The following is a 10,000-nucleotide window of genomic DNA, read 5'->3' as shown; positions in this document are numbered from 1 at the left end:
TTTTTTAATTAATTAATTAAAATATATTAATTAAAAAGGCCTGTCATTTGTTTAGAACATTTAATTACAAAAAAAAATTTGGTTGTAAAAGTGTTTAATTGTCATGAAAATAATTTAACAATGCAAAAAAAAAAATGTCATAAAAAAGGGCTTCATTTTCTTTATGCAAAATGCAATGCCAAATTTTATCTTGATTTTGGGATGAAATATGATCAGTGTTTCCAATGAGAAAAGACAGAAACAGATATGTGATATTCGCCCGACTGTCCAGTCTCCGTCTAATCTAATGTTCTCTCCATTCTGTCTGAACCTCAGATTCTAACATCTGATTCCCACTTCCATAATCCTTGAATTGTCATTCCCTGAATCACGCAGCTGTCACTCATTCATCCCTCCGACAACAAACACAGCGAAGCTTTCCTCCAATTACAGCGTCTGGAACCGTCGCTTCGGGCTCGTTTTTCACGTTAAGCGGCCGAGACGATCTGATGAGATCGCACTGAATATGATCCGGTTTCGCTGAGCACTCAGTGAACAGGTAATGAGCTCAGTATGACGTCATCAATATCCCTGTGTTCTGTCCGGGTCGGGAAGCGTGACGGGACATTAGCTGGCAGCTTTATTGGTCTCGCACGCGTCCAAACTCAAGTTTAATGCCGTTCTCGCCGGCGTGTGAGGAATCCCAGCACTGAGGGAGGTTGAGTTGCACAAAAGCCCCATAAATAACCTCCCGCGGGGGACCGGGGCCACAATGTGGCATTCATGCCTGAAATCAGACCTCGCTGTGTGTGTGTGTGTGTGTGTGTGTGTGTGTGTGTGTTTGGCTGACCGGCCCGTATAACACCGCTGATTTGAGAACCAATAAAACCATCCTTCACGTCCACCTGTCGAGAAGCAGCATCTGTCAATCACACAGCAAACACATCAATAACACACTCTAATCACATGATGCCATTACAGCGAGTGTGTGGGACAGATCCATACTGCATTATTCCCTGTTTACTGGACAAACCTGGGATTCGATCTCTCTGTCTGACTGTCGTCGGTCTGTCTGAGCGATGCCGAACATTATTGCCATAGAGGTTCTATTAGGGATTTAGAGAATATAATATAACTGCATTTTTTATCAAATTTGCAATAAAATAAAAATCCAGGTTTGCTGGACTTGATGGATAATATATATATATATATATAGTAGCTATGAAAAAAGAAACATTACACTGTAAAAAAAAAAAAAATTTTTAAAAATGCAGTTGCACAATTTGGCAAACTTTTTATGATTATATCAATATGGCTAAAAATAATAATAATATTTATGTTATTATTGTGTGATAGTCATATTAATATATAATATTTATTTAATTTAATTTAATAATATTAATAATAATAAACAATAACAATAATAATATATTGGTAATAATAATAATAATAATAACAACAATAAAAACCTGTATATACAAAATAACAAATATTACAGGTTTGCTGGTTGTAGGGATGCACAATTGGGTAAAATGTTATGATTATATATCAATATGGCTTTAAAATAATAATAAAAAATCAAATAAAATAATTAATTATATAAAATAATATAATAATAATTTAATATTTTATTTAATATTTCTTATTTCCTTAATTATTTTATGGTTTTATTTTTATTTAATATTAATATTAATAATAATAAACAATAACAATAGTAATATATTGGTAATAATAATACCAACAACAATAAAAACCTGTATAAACAAAATAAGAAATATTACACTGTAAAAAAAAACAGGGTTGCTGCTTGTAGGGATGCACGATTTGGTAAAATATTATGATTATATATCAATATGGCTATAAAATAATAATAGCCTACAAATAATAAATCAAAATAAAAAAAAATATTAAAATAAAGAATTATTAAAAATAAAATAACTATTGTAATATTTCACTGTAAAAACTCTAATAATTAAGAAAAATACAACAATAATAATAATATATTTTACATTACAACTGTAAAATGACAGTATATTTATCTCTTAGTTAAGTGTTAAACCCTCAGACTGTCATTGGTAAAGCCGCTGAGCTCTTAAAGCTGGTCTTCTGTTGGTAAGTGCTTCTCATTATGAGTTGGTGAAGATGTTTGGCATATGCGAGTCGCTGGATATGCAACATATGCCAAACATCTTCACAAATGCAGATGCAGATGAAGATTACTGAGAACCGAGACGCTCTGAACCCCGGCCGATCACGAGCTGCTCGCGTGTAAGTGAACACAGCGCCGCAAGCATGTACGCTTCATTCAATCACAGCATTTGCAATTCCGGCTTATTTCGATTAATCGTGCGGCCCCAGTTTTCATGATGCGATATACACAGGTGATGTAATTCTAGAAAGTCTCAATAATCACAAAGTTGAAAGCGAGAATCACATCTGGCACAAGCAGAGCAACGTGCAAGTGAGTCGAAGAACACAACGAGTACCGGGTCATCTGAGTTTGAACAGCGAGCCGTTTCTCAGAAGGCACTCGGCTCTGCTCTGAAACACAGAGACTGACGGAGAGAGAGGAGAACCGCAGGCCAGACTCACTCCTACACGTCCACATATGTTTCAGATCTCAGCCTGAACTTCTGACGAACACGAGCTCTAATTAGGCTCATCTGAACTCTTCTTCAGGTCAAACTCTGAAACGGGTCAATCTAAATCACGCTGTTCAGAAAGTGTGTTAAAAACAGGAGTTTAACTAGTCCTATTTAACTGTAATCTTAACTATTATATTTTTAAATGTTCCTAATGTTGTTTTGGAGTCTCCTACGACAGGTTTACATGCATCCCAGGTCAAAAAAATACTTTAATTTTCTCATAATATCCACTGAACTTCAGTTCTTTTATTACAGCGTCTGAAACGGTTGGATCACAGATTCAGTCTCTCTAAACCCCGCCTCTCTGAGAGCTGCTCTGCTCTGATTGGTCAGATGATCCAGTATGTTGTCATTGGTCTACTCTGCTCTGATTGGTCAGATGACCCAGTTTGTTGTGATTGGTCTACTCTGCTCCGATTGGTCAGATGACCCTGTCTGTTGTGATTGGTCTACTCTGCTCTGATTGGTCAGATGACCCATTCTGTTGTGATTGGTCGACCGCTTACAGCTCATGTCAGAAAGGAAACGCTCATGATCATATCTGAGTCTCAGCTCTTGATGCGAACAGTGACGATGGCGTGGGTTTTACCGTATCAATCTCATCAAAGTGGATTTGCTTTGTCAGCAGAAAACAGCGTCTTCTCGACACGAACAACACGAACCAAACTCTTCCAGTCTCAGATAAACTACAGTGTTTGAGGGGCAAAGAGACGCTGTTCGCCGGCAGCCAATCAAAACCATAGACCGGCATTATGCAGATTAGTTACAAACCTACGTAGATTCGAACAGGAAGTAAGACTGGAATTAGACGACTCGCTTCAGGCAGTTCAGAATCGAGTCTTAGCTTTGGGAGACGATAACTTTATCTTTGAGACTTTGCAGAAGGAGACTTTAACCTTCACAAACAGATTTATTACACACTACATGAAAGACAATATCCCAAAAAAGCATAATAGGGGCAAAACGTGTGTGTGTGTATATGTGTGTGTGTGAGTGTGTATGCGTGTGTGTGTGAGTGTGTTTGTGTATGTGTGTGTGTGAGTGTGTGTGTGTATGTGTGTGTGTGAGTGTGTATGCGTGTGTGTGTGTGTGAGTGTGTTTGTGTATGTGTGTGTGTGCGTGTGCGTGTGTATGCGTGTGTGCGTGCGCATGTGAGTGTGTGTGTGTGTGTGTGTGTGTCTCCACGTCTGCTCGTGTTTGTCTCTGTGGTTCAGGTGTGACTGTGAGCCGGTGGCGACTCTCTGACATTATAGTGTTGTGAAAAACCAACCGCCTGAACACTGAACACATCAGAAACTCCTCGTAAACATAAACACACACACACACACACGCACACAAGAGTCAGTGTTGTAAAAAAGAAAATGCAAATCTTTCGGAAATGCAAAGTTACAGTATAATGTGAGTCTCAGGGGCGTCTGCATCACTCTTACTGGATATTTACATGGACACCAAAACAGCCCATAATAATGACCATGAGGAAATAAATCAATCAATCAATCAATATTACTGCTAGTCATCCATCTATAAATGCATATTAGTATACCTATAAATAAATAAATGTATATTAGTATTAGTATGTTTGCAAAAAATATAAAATAAACAAGCAAGTAAACAAACAAACAAAATGTTTATCAATGTATCCATAAATAAATACATAAATAAATAAATATTAGTATGTTTAAAAATAAACATAAGTATTATTATGTCTTCAAATAAACAAAACTAGCAAACAAAATGTATAGTATTTATATCAGAAAATAAATAAATATTGTACATTACTAATAGTATGTTTAGAAATAAACATACTATTAATATCACAATATTTAACAAAAAATAAATAAATATTTAATACATGTCGAAATAAATCAATAAATAATGTAAAAGTTTTAGTATGTCTAGAAATAAACACACAAAGTGTATATTACTACCACAATATTCATAAATAAATAAATAGTATTATTATATCTCAAAATAAATAAATATGGTATATTATGTCTAGAAATAAATAAACAAACAAACAAACAAAGTGTGTGTTAATATCACAATATTTATAAATAAATAAATGAACAAAAGATAAATATTAATATATCTCAAAATAAATAAATAAAGTATATTAGTATTAGTATGTCTACAAATAAATAAAAAACAAACAAGCTAACAAACAAAAAAACAGTGTATATTATCATCATCAAACAATCTATAAATAAATAAATAAATTGGTATATCTAAAAATAAATGAATACAATTACTTGTGACAAATGAGTCAGTGGTTGTCATACAGTACGAGTGCATAAATAAAAATGCTGCTGAAAAGCAAATATACAGTATAATGTGAGTCTGCGTCACTCTCACAGGAGTGTTTATATAGAAACCAGATCATATTAATGACGCCAGAGAGAGAGAGAGAGAGACAGAGAGAGAGAGAGAGAGAGAGAGAGAGAGAGAGAGAGAGAGAGAGAGAGGGAGTGTGAGAGAGAGCGAGAGAGAGAGACACAGAGAGAGAGAGAGAGAGAGAGAGAGAGAGAGAGAGAGACAGAGAGAGAGAGAGAGAGAGACAGAGCGAGAGAGAGACAGAGCGAGAGAGAGAGAGAGAGAGAGAGAGAGAGAGAGAGAGAGAGAGAGAGAGAGAGAGAGAGAGAGCATGAATACAATCAGGTTTAGATTTGGGGAAACCCTGATAATCAGGAGGGAAAAACACACAATAGTACGAGAGTTCGGAAAGAGAAAGATAGAGAGAGAGAAGCGTGCGGGAGACGACAGGTGTGCTGAAAGATAAAAGAACAGGTAAACGAAAAGATAAAAGATGTAGAGGGACAGAATGAGGTGGAACAGGTGTAGTGAAAGATTAAAGAGACAAAACAAATATCAGCTGCTCATAAAGTCCCTCGTCACACAGGTGTGTGTCCCAGATTCAGTTTCAGCACCAACATCAGTGTTTCAGAGGAACACACTCATCTACGGCTCGCTGTGTGTGAGATCACCCTGTCTGAGAGGACGCGAGGAATAAAGATACACACTTTCGGCTGATCTGACTAATAAATGATAAATAAATTATTAATAAATGATTCGCTGTCGAAGAGTTGTTAAAAAAAACATTAACTGAAATAAAAATAATTAAAAAAACAATTTTTCAGCTATAGCAACATTTCATTTGAATTTAGTTTTTACTTGATGTACTAAAATAACTAAAACCAAAACTATAATAAAATGTAATAAAAACTATATATATATATATATAAACATAAACAAAACAAAAAAGACAAAATACACAACAAAATGACTAAAACTTTAATTAAAATGAAAGTGAAAATGGAAAATACAATATAAATTCTATAATAAAAATATATAATATTTATATATATATTGCTTGTTCAAAGGATTTAAACATGGAAATATAAATTTGAAAACTATAAAAAATATTTAAAATTGAAATATTAGACAATTTTACTATACTAAAATAATTAGAAAATATTGCAATAAAATTGGAAATATTACAATATACAATTTTTATAATATTTAAAAAATAAAATATATATATTAGGAAAATATAATTGTATTATTTATATAAAAAACTATATTAAAAATGGAAGTATAAAAAATAATAACTATATTTAAAAATATTACAAATATTTTAAATGGATAATAAAACTATTAAAAATATAAAATATTAAAAACTATTTAAAAATATAAATAATACAAATTAAAAACTATTCAAAAAATATAAAATATTTTAAAAATGTAAATATTAAAAAATAAAACTATATTAAAAATAAAAAATATTTTAAATGGAAATATAAATAACTATATTTAAAAAATGTAAAATATTAAAATATTTGAAAAAACATAAAAAACAAAGTATTACAAATATTTAAAAAGGAAAGATCTGCAGCACAGGTGTGTGTGGACTCCCGGAGCAACGTGACACTCATGAAAGCTGGTGGTCCGTCTGTTACACAACGGTATCATGAGAGGGAATTCTCCAAACACACTGCTATCATTCTGCACATGCCAAGCTCCCAGCAGAGAGCATGCTGGGAAATCAGGACCCGCGTGAACCAGGGGCCCTCGTGGGGAAAGAGCCTCTGTTTGCTTAATAACACCGCGAGTCATGCTACTAATCTTCACTGTGCGCAACCGTAACTTTGCATTCAGCATAAATCATCTTCTATTATACATTTCATATAATTTAGTAAAAATTTTTGCATTTCAAATTATATTATCTACATAATTTAAGTGAAAAGCTGAACTAAAGGAATGATTTTGAGATGTATTTTGTATATATATATATACTGTGTATATACATACATACATATATAAACGTTCAAAAGTTTGTGCTCAGTAATTTTTTTGTTTTTGCAAAAGTCACCAAGTAAAAATACAGTAAAAATGTGAAATATTATTCTAATGTAAATCATCTGTGTTATATGTGAATATATAATAAAGTGTAATTTATTCCTGTGATCAAAGCTGAATTTTCAGCATCATTACTCCAGTCTTCAGTGTCACATGATCCTTCAGAAATTCTAATATGATGATTTGATGCTCAAGAAACATTTATGATTATCATCAGTATTCATACTTTTGTAACCTTGTAAATATCTTTACTGTCTCTTTATATATATGTATATATATATATATATATATATATATATATATATATATATATATAATCTATATATATATATGTGTGTGTTTGTGAATTCATGCAAAGTCTTTCATAATCCCTCTTTCATAAGCATCTGTGATGTGTATTTAACACATATGCATGCTGAACCTCCAGGCACTCGCTCAGACATATGGCCACGATTCAGTCGGAACAAACTAATAGATCTGAGCGTGGGGGAAATGTGGACATGACCTCCATTTTTGGGGTGTCCTCAAGGGAAAACATCTCTGGAGGAAGACGCAGGAGAAAATAGCTGTGGGAGTGGGCGTTCATAACAGTCGAGACAGAAGGAGAGCTGATGTGTGTCTGATAGATGCTTATTAGTCTCTCTATGCAAGGACTTCCCTGGAGGAAGAGACGGAGAGAATGCTAAGAGGACTGGAGACGGTCTGTTACAGCTGGAAACCTGAAGTGTGGGATTTGTGCTTTATCCTGGCGCCGCTGTCCCGTTACAGCACTTATCAACAGTTTAAGAAACAGGATTTGTTTAGTAAATTAATTAACTCTGGTGCTCTTCCAGTGTCGGTCAAAAATGACTGAAATTTATTTATTTTTATTTCAATTAAATTAATGCACTATATTTTAGTTTTTTATTTAATATTTTGTATTTTTAGGAGATTTTATGGTACTAAATTATATTTACGCTGTATTTATAATCCATTTATTCACTTTTTGAGCATAGACCTGAAATTACATTTCCAAATTTAACTGTCGTAAATCTTGAATGCTTTAGAGCAACAGACTGAAGTTTGATGTTTTTTCAAAGACGACGCTAGGCAGATAATTGCTGAAGTGAAGAAAAGTGAAATAGTGAAAAGTTTTAAAAAGTGAACTTAAAAAAGTTACAGAATTTTACGTTTATTGTTATGGAAAATGTGCAAAAATTCTATTTTAAATTTTTGTTATGAAATATATATTTTCAAAAACATGTTTTAACTCTAAAACTGAGAGAAAACCAAAACCATAAATCTAAACAAGTTGTGTTCAAAATTTGAGCCTGAAATCTCCAAAAATTTGCTTTCAGTGAGAGTGTGTTCGGCTGCAGTACCAAACGCTTCCACTAGAGGAAATTCGTTTCCCATTCATTTCCAATTCGCTCATTTCTGACCGCGAGGAGCTCAAGTGCGACTATTTTTTAACCTGTCCGAATCATGTCCATGATTTTTTTGTGTTCACATAGCAAGCACCAAAACCTTTACCAAGTTTTGTATCATTCCGATGAAGAACAAATTAAAAGATTAAAAAACAAATGTCAAATTTTTCGGTCAAAAGTGACCAAAGAGCACCAGATTCAGTCAATGCAACTGCATTATTGTGCCATTAAGCTCACAATCACTCACATGAAACATTAATGAGAGCATCAATGCCACATTTTAAGGATATTATAGATCTAGTCTCACGTTTCGACCATTGACATGAAGTCTATTCCACTTTGCAGTTTGTTCTGGCCGACGGCAGACGAGTATAGACGTCTCACTGACTGCAGTTTGATTGTTTTACACAATGTTTGCAGATGGGTAAATATAAAACCAAACATAACAGGAACCAAGCAGAATGTACAGTACACTTCTGCCCAAAGATATGTTATGTGCTTCTGACTAAAAGTCTTAAAGAGCACCTAATCTGCTTCTTCACGTTCATCTTTCTTCACTGTGTAACGTTGGTGTTTGAACTTTGAAACATTCTTCTCTATATCAGTGTCAGTGTTTCTGATCTCCTGAAACGCCTCCATTGTAGACTTGAGTTTCTTCCGGGAACAAACACGTCACAATATTCCTCATTATAATAATTAATGCGCAGAATAAAGGGGCGGGGCCTGGTTGAGTTAGTTAGTAGTGTGTTAAACTGGCGGTTATGGTAAGGGGCGGGACATTTCCCAAACACACTAGAAGCGCTCGACCAATCACAACACACTGCTCCAGCCGACCAATCATAGAGACAGGAACTAAATAGAGCGTTACTGACAGACTGGGATATGGTTTTAGTTTTAGTTTACAACATCAAGCGTAGCGTCAGTTCTGGCAGGACACGTTAGTCGAGCTCGCATCAGTGACTCTCAGCTGATCTACAACTCGGTAACTATTAGAGGTCTGCTACCCGACCCGAGCCCAGCGGGTCCCGAAAAACTTGTACTGAGAAGGATATATATGTGTAAATAGTTGTGCAACTGCATATATTGAAGTTTAATGTTTTAATGTTAATTTGTGACTGTTTCACCTGTTTAACCACAGCAAAGTTTCGTAATCGGTAAGTCCGTGCTTTTAGTTTTTTTTTTTCTTGTGCTGAGGGAACCGCTGTGCCTTGGTGAAATGGTGTTTGTACATGTATTTGTTTAATTAACGTTGCAAGCTATCATAAAATACAGCATATTGCAAAAAAATGGATGTGAAACAGACCTCGGGTTCAGGTCGGGTTAATTTATAACCCTAACCCTAATGATCAGGTCAGGTTGGGTCAGTTGTCATGTCATATTTGTGGGTTGTTTGTTTTTAGAGTTTGTAGAGTTAGGGTGATAAATGTTATTCCTTTTGATCATTATCCAATGTGTTGTCTCCTTCTTTGTCGCGGCTTGCGAGCTGGCCGTGACAAACGGGGGCTCGTCCGGGATACTTTCAAACACAGAAACCCTTTTCTATGGGGGAGGGTGTTATGAACCCAGTATGGGTGATATTGCGAGCCGGCTGTGACACGGGTTAAATGATTTCGGGTA

The 10,000-nt window shown here is 34.6% G+C and overlaps 1 protein-coding gene across 1 annotated transcript in view; it reads right to left on the bottom strand.

Annotated features, from left to right (window-relative positions):
- Window positions 1-10,000, bottom strand: part of scn5lab (sodium channel, voltage gated, type V-like, alpha b) — a 175,836-nt gene that overhangs the window by 34,435 nt on the left and 131,401 nt on the right. The gene's annotated exons all lie outside the window — the stretch shown is intronic.

Source organism: Squalius cephalus (genome assembly GCF_949319135.1).
Source record: "Squalius cephalus genome assembly, chromosome: 25".
Lineage (NCBI taxonomy): Eukaryota > Metazoa > Chordata > Actinopteri > Cypriniformes > Leuciscidae > Squalius > Squalius cephalus.
Note: the sequence above shows the minus strand (reverse complement) of the source record. Positions and strands in the feature narration are given on the sequence as shown.